The 17,753-nt window shown below is 34.2% G+C and overlaps 1 long non-coding RNA gene across 2 annotated transcripts; it reads right to left on the bottom strand.

Moving 5' to 3' along the window:
- Positions 1–3,555: 3,555 nt before the first annotated feature.
- Positions 3,556–17,478, bottom strand: LOC114256737 (uncharacterized). 2 transcript variants are annotated; one of them, XR_014344106.1, is made up of 5 exons: positions 17,157–17,456; positions 6,809–6,946; positions 5,877–5,997; positions 3,937–3,976; positions 3,556–3,849 (listed from the first exon to the last, which is right to left on the bottom strand). It is a non-coding gene; the product is annotated as an uncharacterized LOC114256737 (long non-coding RNA). The 2 variants fall into 2 exon arrangements; XR_014344105.1 differs by lacking the exons at positions 3,556–3,849; positions 3,937–3,976 and adding an exon at positions 4,502–5,792 and having other exon boundaries at positions 17,157–17,478.
- Between the last annotated feature and the right edge of the window lie 275 nt (positions 17,479–17,753).

Below are 17,753 nucleotides of genomic sequence, written 5' to 3'. Positions count from 1 at the left end.
TAACACTAAAACTGATTCATGATAGCTAAATTGAAATGAATGTAGTTTTCTCTTTTTGTTTCACCTTCTTTTTTTCTCTCTTTTAAAGACTACTTGTCGCCCAGAAACATCATCTACATAAATATAAAATTGTTGCCAAAAAAAAAAAAGAAAAAAAAAAGAAAAATATAGTTAATTGCGGACCCACAGTGGGACTGGGGTGCCATCGCCAACCCTAGCCTTTGGAAAATTACACTACTAGCTCTATATTCATAAGTATTTGTAAAATGTATCATTGGATTGTCTCTTAATTTTTTCAAAATCTGTCTATTAATTTTATATTTCATTAATGTTTCACAATGTATAATGAGATGATTTCTAACTAATTGGTATGCTACTTAGCATCAATAAGATTTACTTAATTTTATTTATAGAATAGGTCATTTCTTTCTATTTTTATTTCAAAAATAAAAAGTACGCTTACATTTTATTTCCTAGATATTGTCAACCAACAAAATAGCTGTACTAATATTTCACAAATTTAGAAAAGAATTAAAAAGAAAAAAGAAATTATTAGATTTATTTGTTTGTTTTTTTTCTCATAAAGCAATTTTTTCACAAACCTCATGTGAGAAATTACTCTCTATCGGTAATGTACCAATTATTTTTTCCTTTTTCTTTTTTCACACAATCACATTGGTCTCCCTAGACATAATTTCTCATTTAGGAAAATGTTTAAAACCCATAAAAAATCTCTCACAATGTGACCTACAATGATGTGGCATTATACATATAAACTTTTAGTTTGTCATTTCTCAGTTGTGTAGAGTCTATCTCTCTTGTCATATCATTGTAGATTGAATTAAGGATTCAAATTGTGAGTCTCTAATACTAGTCTTTTGTTTCTACCCATGAATATAGTGTCCATTCCTTGATTCTATTATTCTAAAACTCACCGTTGACATTTAAACTTTGAAAATTTTCTTAGATGCTTGTAAAATACCACGTAACATTATTCTCCCATGTCACGCAAACTTATAGAATCAAAATAAAAAACAAATAAATAAAATAATAGCAGGATGCTAAGAAAAATGAAGTGTAGATTAAGTGTAGAAGAATAAAGTTTAGATTAAGTGTAGATTAAATAATCAAATCACATTCACCTAAAAAAAAATCAAATCATTTGAGTGTCCATAATAACTTCAGCAGAGACAAGAGCTTGTTTTCATCCCATACTCTTACTACCATACCACTCATAATTAAAAATAAACTAGCAAACTTGTTGAACCCTCAATCTTTAATAAGCATGTCTCGAACAAAGATACAATTTGCAAATTCACTGGTGTGGCTGGCATCAAAGAAGAGAGAGTGACATCTGTTGTCACATGGTGTAGAGTAATTTGGGATGCAAGCTAGTTCCCCTTGAACATAGGCTCATCAAAGAAGAGATATTGACATCTGTTGTCACATGGTGTAGAGTTTGGGATGCAAGCTAGTTTCCCATCAACATAGCCTCTGCAACACGGATCCTTTACATCTGTAAACCCTACACAGCACAACACACATGCAGGAGACAAAAATAGCTACTTTACGGCAAAATGATATTAAAAAAAAATTTAAAAAAAATTAATAATGACCAGAAATTAATTATTTGTTCATCGCACTGCCCATTTCCTGTCTTGTTTATCATCGACGGCAAGCATCCCAGAGGACCTATGTTGTTCACCACTAGATTTCTGGCTCCAATGTTATATAGTGTCTTGCAATAATGAAAACATTAAAGGATGGTTAGGTTAGACTCTAACCCAATCCATAGCCATGGAAGCTATCATCTTTCACACTTAAATTACAGTTGATCATCGATTAATAGCAATAATATAGTGTTAAAAATCAACAATCTGATTTGAATGCAATTAGTTAGAAGTTTACCTGCAAACACCATCGAAACTGAATTAAGAGAGAATTTGCAAAATATTCAGGGTCATGGTGGTTGTTAAAGTTTAAGGTGTAGTCATTGGTCCCCATGGAGATGAAAAATATGGAATTTGCAAGATACTCAGCGAGCTCTTGTGGATCTTCAATCATACATGGCAGATCTTCCTGGACAGTCCTGTTAAATGCGTCAATCTGTGTTTGCAAACTCCAGCAATCACGCTGAGAAGCCAAGAGGAATTAAACTAGGGAGAGGCTTCTCTCCAGTCCACAGTGGACTAGAGCATGCTGTTGGACCCGTGGGACTCACTATGGATCCCGTTTCGATTATCCGAACCGTTCAATATGTAGAACTCATCGAGTACTTCATGTGTGTGAAAAATCACGTTGATCGGATAGCGGTAGTCCTTTGATCAGAATACATTTTTGTCAATGGTAATATGGTTTTAAAAATAAATTATTAACAAAAGTATATTCCGATCAAGAGGCTATCTATATCTGATTAATGTATTTTTTGCAGGTATAAAGGACTCGATGAACTCTACATAATCAACGATTCAGATTATCGAAAAGAAACCCGTGGTGAACCCCACGAATCCTACAACACACTCCAATCCACCATGTGGATACCAGAGAAACCTCTCCCATAAAGTAACGTTAACAATGGTTGGGTAAATTGTAAATATGTACATATATTAAAAACAAAAAAGTCAGAAAAAAAATACAGATTTAGAGGATTCACAAGAAGCAAGAAAAAAAACACAGGGGTAAGTGCACCCATGCCTATCTATGGTGGGGAAAAATAGAAGAGAATGTGAAGAAAATGGAACAAGATGGGTCTGGTATTTATGACTGCCAGATAGTCTATAAACCCAAAAACAGGTCTGAGAAACTGAATTTTAGAATATAACAGGAAGTTACACTTTTTGCTGACTAAAATTTTTATTGCAAAAAAATTATTTTTAATCAGCGTAAGCATTTTTGCGACAAAAAATTTTGGTCGATAACCACTACAATAAAATTGATTTTTCACGACTTGCAATGCATGCCGTAAAAACTCTTTCACGGCATGTATACAAATGCCATTATATGACATGCCGTGGAAAGTTGAGTTTTGTTTACGGCATACAGATAAAGTTATAAAACGTAATAAATTAAACATTAATAACATACTTTGTATGTCATACATAATTTTTTACAATATTTTTGTCATGTCATAAATCATCATACTTTCCATGGCATAATGTTAAATGCTATAGAAGATTATTTTTAACATATTTATGGCATACTTTGTATGCCATGTATAATATTTTACGGTATTTTCTTATATGCCATAAATCATCACGATTCACAACATAATTTTGTAGGCCTTAAGTCATTTTTAATATATTTATGACGTACTTTGTATGTCGTATATAATCTTTTACAGCATTTTCTTACATGTCATAAATCATTACACTGCTCATGACATAATTTTATATGCCTTAGAATGTTATTTTTAATATATAATATATATACAGAAATATAACATTGCCTAACATTATGCAAATAGTAGCTTATAAAATGCAATCTGTGAACAAACCAAGCAAAAAGCAACAACTATGAAGTAAGCAAAAAAATCTAATATCCATACACCAAACAACCTTCATACTAACTTCCATCTTTAACTTTTATCATATCAAGCTAATAACAATCTCAAACATACAAACCAAGAAAAGTATCCAAATCATAAGATTTACTAATTTCTAAAATACGACTTTAAACATCCAAAAAGCATAACTACAAATCGTAAATCAATTATTCTAATATTTAGTCCAAAAAAATGAATTGACTAGGCCATGCAACTATACTTCCTATTACATCTTGAAGATCATCCATTGTCATAGCAATTATAGCTTCACGCTCCTTCCTAATTCTTTTCTCAGCTTTTTTTGAATTCTGTGCAATACACAAGGAAAAATAAGAAATAATAGGGACAACAATTGGTTATAAATTCAATTTTATGTTAAATGAGAAATAAAATACCTCTCCACTCATCTTGCTAGTTGACAATTTCATGATTCAACTGTTAATAAGAAAATGGGCATTCACATTAACAATCAGATCAACAACAAGAACAATTAGATCAACAACAAAAGAGGTAAAACACACCAACTACATAAACTGTATCAACACTACAACAAAACAGGGTACTAGGAGTAGATTGAGAGTAATAAGCAAAGCTCTGGTATTTTTTGAATAAAATGAATAACATCAAATTTAACGCATGTTCTCATGCTTTAATAGCCCAAGTGTCTAAATGTAACATAGCCTAGATGAAAACACTATATCAAATTATAGCCAGAGAGAGTCTTACATCCATGCTCTTCACTACATCGGGCAGACATTCATGTCATAAATTCACTCTAATATTTTATTTGGAACTAGGTAAAAGGAATTTTTTTTCAAAACTCTCATCCCTTTAAAATAACATTTCCATATGTCCACCACTAATACACACACATAAACAGAACGAAACATAATATCACCTAGCATAGTTTAGTTAATTAATTTAGATATTTTATTGATGCAATTTCCACTTCCCAAAAAGTAACAGAAAAAAATATCTTTTATTTTTTTAATTTATTTTATTTCCCCCTTTTCACTATGTGAGTTTTTTTTTTTTGACCAGCAAGAAAAGGAAAACTTTATTGATGAGGTGAGCAAATACAAGCAACAATAAACATCAATAAAGAAGGGAAGTGCAAAAAACATCATAGCTAAACTCCACAATCCCAACTAGGTTGGCATCAAGGAGGAAGCACAATTATATGGTAGCACTAAACCCACAGATTGACGAGAAACCAATCCAAAACAGAGAAACAAAAAGAAAAACAGTAAAAAACAGACCAACCACACCGCAAGGACAACCATCCAACTCTGCCAACTCCTTCCCTTGTAAAATCTTCCAGCAACTTCTAAACAATACACCATCAAACTCCTTGCCACAGGAAGAGGCACCAGTATTTAACAACCAAGGTAGCAACAAGCAGCACCAATAGACAGCAGCACCAACAGCACCCAAGGTAGCAAAACAACAGCTATAACAGCATGTCAACCCAGCAAACATCAGCAACAACATTTCAACCCCGCAAACATTAGCAACTGCATGACAACCCAGCAAGCAAACAACACAGAAGCTATAACAGGACTGCTAACAAACTGATAAGTGCACCAAGTACACAGCTACAACAGCACACTACTACTGCAAACTGTTACTACACATGACAGCAAACACCAGCAACAAGAGAACCAGCAACTATAGGACCAGCAGTAGCAGTTCATAACAGCAAAAACACCAGCAGAGGGCTTCCCATAACAAGACCACAGCAGTGGGACTACGCACCCAGCAACTGGACTACACACAGCAACAGCAGGACTTGACAGCAAAACCAGCACAAGTCGTCCCAGAACACTGCCACCACAGTGCCCCAGTAAACACCCTTCATCTCAAGCAATGTCTGACTTATGAACAAAATCATGCACTCCGTACTGCACACCTGGTAAATTGTTCTTAGCCCAAAATGTAATCCTGGTCTTCACAATGTCCTCCAAATCATCAAAATTAGGATGGCCACTGTTAAACAATATATCATTCCTTAACTACCAAATTGGCAAAATAAAACTAGCGGCACAATTTTCCACACCTTCACCTCTTTTTTCTTAACCAAAGCCCCTGCCCACCACTGAAACAAAGCCTCAATCGACCCAGGAATTACCCACCACATATCCCACCATCTTATATGTGAATGAGGAGTTGAGCCTGTAACATTACCTGATTTACACTAGTGGTGGCAAAGAACAATTACCAGTTCTTCAATTTCATAGATGTGACTTTAATTCTTCATTTACCAAAAAGAGATGAACGATAATTCAGAATTTTAGATATAAAAGGTAAGTAAAAAAGAGAAAAGAAAACTACATACTTCACCGTTAATGAGGATGCTGTTTATGACTATCTGGGCAGGTCCCATTAAAGGCTTTGCGAACTTAGCAAGTAGCAGAATATTTATGTCAGTCCCAATTAAAACCCAAGCGCATGATTCACTGTCAAAATACAGTTTGACAACCATGAGCTTTCTTCCACTTACAAAAACTTGAAAAAGATAAATAAAGGAGTAGCAGGCTTATGAAAAAAAACATAATGTATAATGGTCATAATAGTTAACCTCGAGGAACCACAAAAAAGTTAGGCAGCAGAACCACAAAAAAGCTCGGCAGCAGAATATTTTAGTAATTAGGGGTATGAAATGGAAAAAGGGTGGCATGGCCCAATGGTAAGACTTGCCAAATGAAAAGGTGTTAGAGAAACTTTTAGCTTACTCATAAAAATAAAAATTTCAAAAGTCACGGGTTGGAGCTCACCAGTTTATCAAATAACTTCCTCATTTAGCAGCCAACTTAAATAAATAATAAATTTAAAAATAAAATAATAAATAAATAAATAAACAGCTCTAGCTCAGCTAGTGTCAAAGCAGGTCTAGAGTCTTACTGCACAGGAAGAAATTTCACCAATGGGGGTAACAAAGGTATAGTTGGACATGTCAGCATAGGAAACAAATAAGAGGATTAATTTCAAGCAGGTTGAAGTCAGTAATTTAGCACAATATAAACGCAAGGGCTTCAAAGCATTAAGCATTCTAAATTAGATATTTATTTTTTCTGACGAAATAGCATTCTTGTTTTCGTAATCTCTTCCCCAAGAATCTCATATTAGTTCATCGGGCAACCGTTTTAACCATGCATATAAGCCATATATTGCACCATCAAAATCCACTATTCTACCGCCCTCAAATAGTAAATAGCTCCATGTGACATTCATTAAACAAATACGGAAACCAAAATCCCAAATGTCTACCCTTTCCAGAACCTGAACAGTTTGAACATCGTTCAGTTTTAGGAGTTGCTAGGTGCTGATCTCCACCGTTAACAGTTGAAACTGGTTCAACTAGGACAAGCACTCCTGAGCTTGAACAGCGAGCACAAGTAAGATATCCTACATAAACTAGATGATCAGCACATAAGCACAGCAAGTATAGACTAGAACAAGCAAAAAGAATAGCTCCCTGGTTTGCAAGATAGATGGGACCAAGAAAACTAGCACGCAGCGGCTTAAACAAATGCAGAGAAAACTTCTTTTAGTGGTCAAGAAGATGGAAGTGGGATAAAAAAAAGACAAAAAAGATGAAGGATAATTGGAATTATTCAAGAGAATCTCTTGATTCTATAGTAAGATGCCAAATTAAGGAATGTAGACCATATATAAGCCTACAATAAATTGGGTCTTGAATGACGAATTTTTTGTGTCGCCAAAGAGCTAATTTCGTCACTATAGATATTTGTGAGGAAATATTTTCCTCACTGGTTTCGTCATTGAATGTTTGTCACTAAAAAGCATCGTGACGAAAAATAATTTCGTCACCAATGAAATTACTTCAGTAACGAAACTTTTTGTCACCAATAAAATAACATTTTGTCGCCAAAAATCCTCATTTTTGTCACCAAATAATTATTCAGTACCATATTATAACTTTAGTTGACAAATAAATTTCACATGTTGATCATTGATGAGAAAATAATTTCGTCACAGTAAAATGTAAAGTTGACGAAATTTTTCGTCTCCAAACGTCATACATGGGTGACAAAATATATTTCGTGACAAAAATATATATCCGTGACGAAATTTTTAGTCACCAAACAACAAAATCAATGAAAACTTTCATATATAAGTTGCAATAATTTGTCACAAAAAATATTTATTAGTGACGAATAATCACTTTGTCATAATAACAAGTACAAATGACGAAAAAAATTCGTCACTAAACTTGTGCTGTATTTTATATTTTAATTTAGATTATTATTTCACAAATATCCCTGTTCATATCCCAAAAGGCTTTTAAATGTACTAAGAAATCCACTAGCTATTATACACCACTCCACAAAAAAATTCACTATACAATTTATATTATAAATCAAAATATATCCATCAAACAAATTTAATAATAATCCATTAAGTATAACAAAAAAACCATCAAAGCAAATCCCAAAATGAACTAACATGGAGTCCATAAAAAAAATCAACACTCGATCTTGATTTGTAGAAGTATCAATTTAGGGAAAAAAAAATTCAAGTATGCTTCCAAACGTCATCAAAAACCAATTTGCAAAAACAATAAACAAGAAAAACATCAACATATTATCAATTACATTGTATAGACCTCTCTATCCATGTCAATACAGAGAGGAACTTAATAATGCACTTAAGGAGCTGTGCATATAAGAAATGAACGATACCAATAGAATTGATAGCCACATGCGACAATTCCAATGAATGCCCTGAGACTAAAATTTAGTACTTATGGCCTATTACTGCAGTTCGTACTCTGTTTGATTTTCTCTTTACTCAACTATATACGAAGTCCAGAGAAGTTAAAGCAAGATATGCTAATTTAAGGGTGTAATATTCTAATTTTCATTAAATATATATCCCACTGCCAAAAAGAGTGTTTCCTCTCTTATCAAATGCAGTGATAATTATAATGTATTATTCAATAACATAAGTAGTAAATGGACAGATATAGGGTCCTGATCACCAATTCACCATAAACTCATTTCTAGGCACTAACTTTAAGTTCAGAATCAATTTTCCTATTACTTGTACAAATGAAGTCTTAAGTGCCAAATTCTGGCACTTAGTAAAACATTTAAATCTAAAGTTTGCAAGAATCCGCTGGTTCATAAAACTGCCCAAATTCAAGCAGCCAGTCAAAACTTTCCAACATAACAAGGAAATTTCTGAAGATGGGAAAACTAGGGAAACAAAACAGATAGCACAATTACTTAATATTATTAAACGTAATTAAATAGATAACAAATTTATGGAGTAGGACTAGCATAATGAAGCCACATCAGCTAATAAACCTTTGCTAGAAATCTATTGACAATCCCCCCCTTCTTTCTATCTACAACAAATAACCTATCTGTTTACTGTATTTGGCAGGAAAGAAACTCTTGAATTTTTCAATCTATTAGCTCTCCTGTTGAGGTGTTTCAGAGGAGAATTGTCAACCCTGTAAGGTTTAGAATTCTTTCTGTGAAAGAACTTTAATAAGAATGCCGCTAGTGATTGGTTTATGGACAGATGGAGGCTCCTTTCCTCTGTACTGAAACTGGGGTGCTTTCTTATGGCTATGGCACTAACGCTCTGAATCTTATATGCTTGGACTTACTACTCTTGCAGGTCTCCTTAGGCTGTGGGTGCTTGTTGGCTGAAGCAGCTCCTTATTTCCTCTAATGAGCTTCTTTGCAGGTCCTGCTGGTACCTCTTGAGGGATGCTGAGGGTTGAGGTGATGTGATATTTAGGTTGAGGGTTGAGTGTTGTGAGCCCAAAATGCTTATCCGTATTGCATTGTTCTCATATGTTTATCTAATTGTTTTCTCTGCAGTGTCTAGCTAGTACTGCTTGTAAGGAGAATGAGGGTTGAGATTGGTGAGGCCAGATATGTTAGGTTACTGTATTTCTTGGATATTTGAGTGATGTGAGTTCCTATATGTGGGCTGAGTGAAAGTGAGCACATATGTTTTTACTCATTGTTTTCTCTATAGGTTGTCGAGCTGGCCTTTGGGTGAGGGAATTCTTTGGTTGTGCGTTGAGTGAATTCAGGATATATATCTTTGTTGAGTGCCTCTTCCTGTGTGGGTTGAGTGAAGTGAGCCCTATATGTGTTGTGGTGTGTTACCTGCAAATGAAATAGAGTATTGTTCCAAAAGTATTGAATAATTTCTCCTTCACTATCAATTTAGAGAAAAAAATTTGGGACCTATCTATCTCTCTCCCCTCCCTCATGAATCTACCTCTTTGTCGTCAATAAAGTGGCTCTCTCCTCTCTTTGGAGTGTACATCTTTGTTATTATTACATTGGGCAAGTTATAAAATAAAACAAAGAAATATACAAGATTACAAGAGGCATTCCTAAGGCAAACAACAAACCAACCCAAAACAAAGAGGCACAAGAAGCTAACCCTAGCGAAAAGAACCAGCCAAAAAAAATAACTAAGCAACCTACCCAAGGAAAACAACAAACAAAACAAAGCCTAACAAAAAGATGCAGAACTCAATGCCCCACAAAGAAGCACCAGCAAAGCACTACTAAACTAAATTTTAGGCCTATTATCTTTCCTCTTATCAAACACATCTTTGGGAATGGGCATAATACTTTCCTTTGGCATGATAATTGGCACACTTTAGGTTCTTTGTGGTCTAAGTTTGGTGAGAGGATCATCTATGATTCTGCTATTCATAGTGATTCTAAGGTCAGTGCTGTTATTGAGAAAAACTCTTGGAAGTGGCCTGTGGTTAGCTCTTGGGAAATTAAGGAGTTAATTGATAACATTCCTCTATCCCTTACATCCCAGTCAGGATGATGATAAAGTTCTGTGGACTCCTGCCCCCAATGGTGAATTCTCTATCAAATCTACTTGGAATTCTTGGAGGAAATCTTTTGCCAAAGTTCCTTGGGCTCATGTTGTTTGGGGCTCACGTATTATCCCAAAGCTAGCTTTGTTACTTGGATGGCTATTCACTGAAGGCTTAATACAGGGGATAGGCTTTATCTACTTGGTTTATCCCAACATGTGAATTGTGTCTTTTGCCAGAACACTTATGAAGATCATAATCATCTATTTTTTCACTGTCCTATCTCTGATAGAGTGTGGAGTCAGCTGAAATCTATGATTAATGAATCTTGGCCTAGTCTTCTTTGGCCTGAGTTGGTGGAACATATCTCTAAAGCTGTTAAGGGGAATTCTATGGGCACTATTATTTCTAAGCTTGTTTTTACTTGCACAATTTACCAGCTGTGGCTTGCTAGGAATAATAGGATTTTTAATAATGAAATGTACCCTGAAGAAGTGGTTATCAAGAGAATTGTGGATATGATCAGATATAGAATGATTTCATTGTCTAACTTGAAAGTTCATTCCACTCATAACTGGTTTCTAAGCAAATAGAGGCTGCCTCACTCCATCTTGAAGGACAGTCATGGTGCTGGAAGCAGCAGAAATATGAGGGATGGGAGTTTAGTATATGTGGGTTGAGTGAAGGTGAGCAGATATTGTGTGTTATCTAACAATCTTCTAATTTTTGCAGGTTGTAAAAAGCTGGAGTGTGAACTATTATATACCATTGAGAGTTGAGTGATAGTGGGGACTATATTCATACCTTTACTTGAGTCCACAGTGAGAGAGTTGCCTAATGTTTTCTTTTATTGGTATCTCTAGTTTCTCTGTTTTTTGCAGGTACATGGAAAGGCTATACATTGAATGGTGTGAGTGTTATAATTGTGGGTTGAGTGGTGTGAGACTTGATATTATGTGTGGTCAATCAATTCCCGAGGGTTGTGAGATTAAAAATTGTGGGTTGAGTGAAATTAGCTCATATATTGTGTGTTGGTTACTTTGTTGTATTCTACACAGAGGCAGGCTTCCTGTTTGGTTGTACTTAATCCATTTTCTATATTGGGCAGGTCCTATTAATCTCCCAAGTCTGAAGTTGGATGGTGCAATTGTAGAGAGTGCTGGCAGTGACATAGAGGATAGTTATATTGTGACTACTGTACAGGGTGTTATCTTGAAGTATGGCTGCTGGACACACATGCAGAATGACAAGGCTTTTCTATTAGTTTGTATATATTATTTTGTCACTTTTGCTCTGTTGCAGAGCCTTTTTGGGTCTACCCTTGCAGGATGTGCAAGGAAAAATTCTGGTATTTGCGACAACCCTTTTGGTTTGTTTGACTTTGTTCTTAGCCCACATATGCATAGTATGAGGCCCCTGAACAGGTTTATGCTCACTGATTGCAACCAGATTTTATTTTCCTTAGGGTTTCTATTGTGGGTTTTTTTGTGGTACTTTGGTGATACTTTTTGAGGGCCCACCTATGCACAGTTTTAGTTGTTTATCTCTATGAGCCGTTGTTCTCTCTTTGGATTTAGCTTGCTGTTTCTAGGCAGGTTTTTATCCTCTGGTTATGTATAGTTCTTGCTAGGTCCTGGAGCATACCCCTTGTAGTTGTGTAAATTTTCTTGTCTTTATTTTATGACTTATTCACCCAAAAATAAAGCACTACTAAACTAAAATAAATCAACCTAGCAGAAAAAATAAAACCACAAAAAGGAGAAGCCAACCAAGGGAGCAAGCCTTCTCAGCAGGCCAAACCAGTCGCCAAAAGCAACACCACAGCAGGCCACACCAACCATAGCAGCAGCCAAGCAAACCCACCAAAGACAAGACATCCAAAAAAGTAGAAGGACCAACTGAAGACCCATTTTCCCACATCCAGCAGCTAGCACATACAAGAAATCAAGGCAAATGGGCAGCAGCAAACAAGCAACTTGGACTAGCAGTGCCATGGACATGGATTACCTAATGGAAGACAGGCTATGAACATGGCTAAGAGAAGCAGAGATTAACAAACTAAATCCATGTGCAGCTCACATGCATTCATGGGTTCTTAGATGGTTGGAACCTGGAGCACACAACAATAAAGGTTCAATTATCACTGATATATTGTATTTGTATCATCTAACCTCTTCTTTATTTGGAAAAATATGAGGCCAATGATTTGATTTCTTAATGACTTGTTATGGACTATTTTGATTGTGTAGGTCTCGGTTATTAATATCTGATCATTCCTTTGTCAAAATTTGCATTATTGGAAATGTTTCTGATAGGATCTACCTCTACCATTGTTGCTATAAGTGCTGCTAAGCAAAGATAAAATATGGGAACAGATTGATGCATTGAGAACTATAGTGGGATATAAAGCTACACCCCATGCAATGTGCGCAGAGGAACTAAAAGCTCTCTACATCTTCACTGGAGTAGAGCCACCCGAGCCTATCTCATATAAAAACCAACCATTTGATCTTATGGAAGTCAATGACAAGCTTCTATTTCCCATGTCCATAGTTGGAGTGAAGTAGGTAGAACTATTTCTCCGTATGTTATATGGTAAGGCTAAATGAAAAGAAAATAAATAAAAAGAAAACTCCACACAAGTGTAGAGACCACATAAACAAAGAGAGATGGGGTCTGTGAAATTGTTAACAGAAGGAGACCTCAAAACAGCCTGCAAGGAGGAACTACTCAAAGAGAAGATGCCCACAGCCAACTAAAACAAAGGCAAGAAATAATGGCAGTAGCAAAGCGTCAAGCATCTACAAGGATCCTCAAATAGCTAGGCATGGTATCCAAGAAGAATCAGGAGGCTAGTCCAGCTAGCAAGGATGATCATAGAAGCAAAGGAATCAATCCAACTCATAACCTAAGTAATCAATTTTATTTTTTTATGAATAACCTAAGTAGAAAAACCAATAAAATAAACAGATATTAAACAAACATTCAAATATAGAGAGGAGTTGAACCCTAATTTTATTAAAAATACTAATTAAATAGCTTATATGAATGACTCAGAAAAAGAAAACAAGGTCAACTTCTTTCCTAAACTTGATTGATTGCAAATTGCAATAGTGTTTTAGTCCAGCAAGCCAACAAGGATTTTGCTATATAACAAGCAACCATTATCTAATAGATAACAAACTTGTGTTGGGTCAATCTTAATTTACGGTTCATTATTAAAGTGCTAGTTGCATTTAAAAATTTTCCTACTGATATACAAACACACTTCAGAACCTCAATTAAGATCTGGGAAAAAATGACCAAATTACAAGAACTATAATAATGAATTTCAAGCAAACCAGATTCAGACCCAAAAAAGCATGAGCACTTGGAGAATTTGAAGTGGACTGCACTCAAAGCAAACATGTGCATATATAACGTGCTTGTGTCTATCTGTGTATATCAATGTCAATCTTTGCGGCAATATATACTTGCCTAATCATGTAATTTAAGGCAGAATTGCTCTGGCTATAATATTTATCAGCAATATTACAAATTTTTCAAAAAAATACTTAGAAAACATTTAGATAAATATATATATAAATCACAGTCATTCTAGATAAGATTCACATCATACTAATTTTAAATGTATATCATATAATTCATATTCAGATAAAATTTCAGATACCTTTTTTTGTGTATATCATATATCATATATCAGCAATACTAATTTTATTCACAGATTTTTTCACAAAATAATTCTTTCACAAAATTTTATTTACAGATTCATTAAATCATCAACCATATAATTCTTTCACAAAATTTTTAGATAATGTCTCCAACAATTCTACTCAAAAGTTAAACCGGAAAAACAAACAAAGAATGGGATCCTAGTTTCTGTTAGATATGGAAAAAGTAATTGATGCATATATGTCAATCTATTAATAAGCAAAGCAATCTTTTCTTCGGAAGAATAGAGAGAAAAAACAAACTCAGATTTGAAAAAAAAAAAAAATGCAGCAAAAGAAGAAATGAAGGAATATGCATTACATGATTGAAAACTCATATTTGAATCTCTCTTAAAAACCCATCACAAAACTCAGATTTGAACAAGATTGAAAACCCATTACAAAACATGTGAACAATACAAGGGAATATGTATATCTTCTCTTTCCAGCCCTAGAAAACACAGAAACACCAAATCAAGAAGCAAAAGGTCCAAATCTAGAGACCCATTTCGTGAAAAACACTACAAAGAAACCCAAAACAGAGAATAAGGCCTCGTTTGGGAATAGGCTAATTTAGTAACTTTTTGGTTATTTGGCTAAAATATGAGCTAAAAAAAACTAGTATATTTGGGATGACTTTTTGGTTTTTTACGAAAAGATGTGCAAAAAGTAGAGAGAAAAAAGAATTTTTTACTTTTTGGTATGGATTGTTGGCTTTTTGGCTTTTTTAATAACTTTTTGACTTTTTGGCTAGCCGGCCTGTTGCCAAACGAGGCCTAAGAGAGAGAGAACAGAAAAAGAGCAAGGAGAAATCACGTACTAAATCGGCAAGAAGAGAAGATGCGGCGGTTACCGAAAAGACTACTAGTGGCGGTGGCGACCGACAAGGCTAATAAAGCGACGACGATGGCGATCAACGTGGTGGAGGAGCAAGAGGTGAGACAAATAATATCCTATTTTGAGAGAGAGAGAGAGAGAGAGAGAGAGAGAGAGAGAGAGAGAGATGATAAACGGAAAAAGAGAGATGATAAGATGATAACAGGGTGAAAAAATTAATGCCCTACTTTTTTCATTGCGGCTTAATATATCAACATTTTCCCATCAAAATTGAGAACATTATTTCCTCATAAAAGATCTCAAAAATATTAAAAAAAATTTGTGCCGAAAATATATTCCTCACAAATAATTTTATAACTAGTGATAAATTTTTTTCTTACCAAAAGTCCCAAAATTTTGACACCATCCAAAAAATTAGCGGGAAATTTTTTTGTAACCAAACTTAATTTTTTTCCACCTAAAAGAAAGTATTTATTGACAAAAATAAATTTCGTCATCTATCACTTTTATTTTTTTATTATGTGACAAAATTTATAAATTCCTCACTAATTATTTTTATTTAGTGACGAAATTTATTTTCTTCACTAGTTTTTGTCACCAAGAGGTGCTGATGGAAGAGAACACGAGGCACTAAAGGAAATGGGCAAGCGAGCTCAGAGATGCGACATCGGCAACAGCACTGAAGGAGGAGAACAGGCGACATCGGCGATGGCACGAGAGAAGAACACATTGAAGGAGGACTAACCAGTGTTTTGTTTTGAGAGAGTGATATGAGAGGGAAAAAAAAAAAAAAAACAACGAAACAAAAAAACAAAAATAAAAAAGGGGGAGGGGGGGGGGGAAATTAGTAATCTATTTTTTTTCTGCCAATTTGTCAAAAATTTTCCTCTAAAATTAGTGAATTTGTATTTAGTGTAAAAATTTGTAGTGTAAAAAAACGGGGGAAAATTTCGTAATTTTTTTTATTTTTTGATATTTAGTGTATTTTTTTAAAAAAAATCACAAACATTATACTTTTAAAGTATATTTATGTTAGGCGTGTCTAAGAATTTAAAAAAAAAAAAAAAAACTTAAAATATTAAAAAAATTCATTGAAATTATTAAAATACGAAAAATAAAAAAGTAGAATTTTTTGAAACTATTTTCTGAAAACCAAAACCAAACAAGCTGATTACTGACTAAAATATATTTCTCATTAAATAATCTTAAAATATTTAAAATCAAGTTTTTCAAAAAAAAAAATGTAAAATTATTGATGACGAAAATATATTCCTCGCTAATAATTTTATTATTGGTGGCAAATTTTTTTCTCACCAAAAGGCTCAAAATTTTGGCACCATCAAAAAAAATTAGCGGGAAAACCTTTGATGACAAAACTTAATTTTTCTTCACCTAAAAATAAGTATTTATTGACAAAAATAAATTTCGTCACGAATTATTTTTATTTTTTTATTATATATGACAAAATTTTATAATTCGTCACAAATTATTCTTATTTAGTGACGAAATTTATTTTCTTCACTATTTTTCATCACCATAGGTTACTTTTGTTGTAAACACAACTTGATCTATATTAATGCCTGTAAACATAACCACAACGGATGTCTAGCAATCTCAAACTTACCAAAATACCCTTGACTCTCAAAACATAAGCCTCTAAAGACAACACAGTTTTAGAGTTCGATTGTGTAATGATTGTATTGTGTTAACATTATATACTAGTTATACTCATTACAAAATTCACTTACACACATACATGTTACATTTTAATAAAACAGTAAAATAGAAATCTGAGCTCATAAAGCACAAGATAAAAATTAAAATTAAAGATTAAAAAAAAATGCCAATTACAATTCACGCAAGGACAGTACAATTCACTCAATCTAACAACAAAGTGAACAACAACATTAGCTCGTATACCAAATTACATGCATAATACTACTCAATTCATCGAATCAACAATACTTGAGGCACTACTACCAACCAAAGATCATAAGATATCCAATAAGCAATTACACAATCAACACAACAAAAAAATGCCTGATTTGACTCAGTTCTCTCTCAACTACTTGTTCACCAAAAATTGATACACAATTCTCTCTACATCTGACTCAGATGCACCTATTGAAATCAAAATAAAGACAAAAAATGCAGCTAGATCCAGAGATCTAATCAATAAAAAAAAGCATCAAATTTCAACATCGATACAATATATCATTGATTCTGAAATCAATCAACTCACAGTATTGTCGTGAGCAACGACATTGAGGAAAGTGGAAGGGCGGCGCGAGGACGATGAGTTTTTGTTGACATCTTCGTCAGCAAGCAAAGCAGATGCTTGGCGCATCGAATCAGCGAGCTGAGCCAATTCGTCGATCGCGTCCATTGACTCAATGAATTGGAGAACTCGATTGAAGAGAGGGAGAGAGAGATGATCAGATCAAAGGAGGAGGAAGGATCGCCATGTATGTAGAGAGAGAAAGAAACCCTAATGAAAATGATAATGGAGAGAGATCCACCGATGATATTTGTGTTGCTGAGTAAGTAGTAGATTTTGGAAGGATAGAAATTAAAAAAAATTTGAAAATAAAATCATGCCCGGCAACAAAGTTGTTTTTTTATTCAAACTTACACTTCACAAATTGTTCAAGCCTTTCAAGCATCTATTCTTTTGAAATCTGTGAGTCCTAAATTTGTGAAATGGTGTTTGCCTCCCACAGGTCGAATCAAGTTGAACACGGATGGTTGTGCTTGAGGGGATTCGAACAATGAAAGCTTTGGCGGACTGTTTAGGGATGCCACAGAAATTCGGCTTTATTAATTAAAAATAAGTTTTTTT

This window comes from Camellia sinensis, chromosome 11, assembly GCF_055761805.1.
Source record: "Camellia sinensis isolate YWXY chromosome 11, ASM5576180v1, whole genome shotgun sequence".
NCBI lineage: Eukaryota > Viridiplantae > Streptophyta > Magnoliopsida > Ericales > Theaceae > Camellia > Camellia sinensis.
This window is presented reverse-complemented; position numbering and strand designations above follow the sequence as displayed.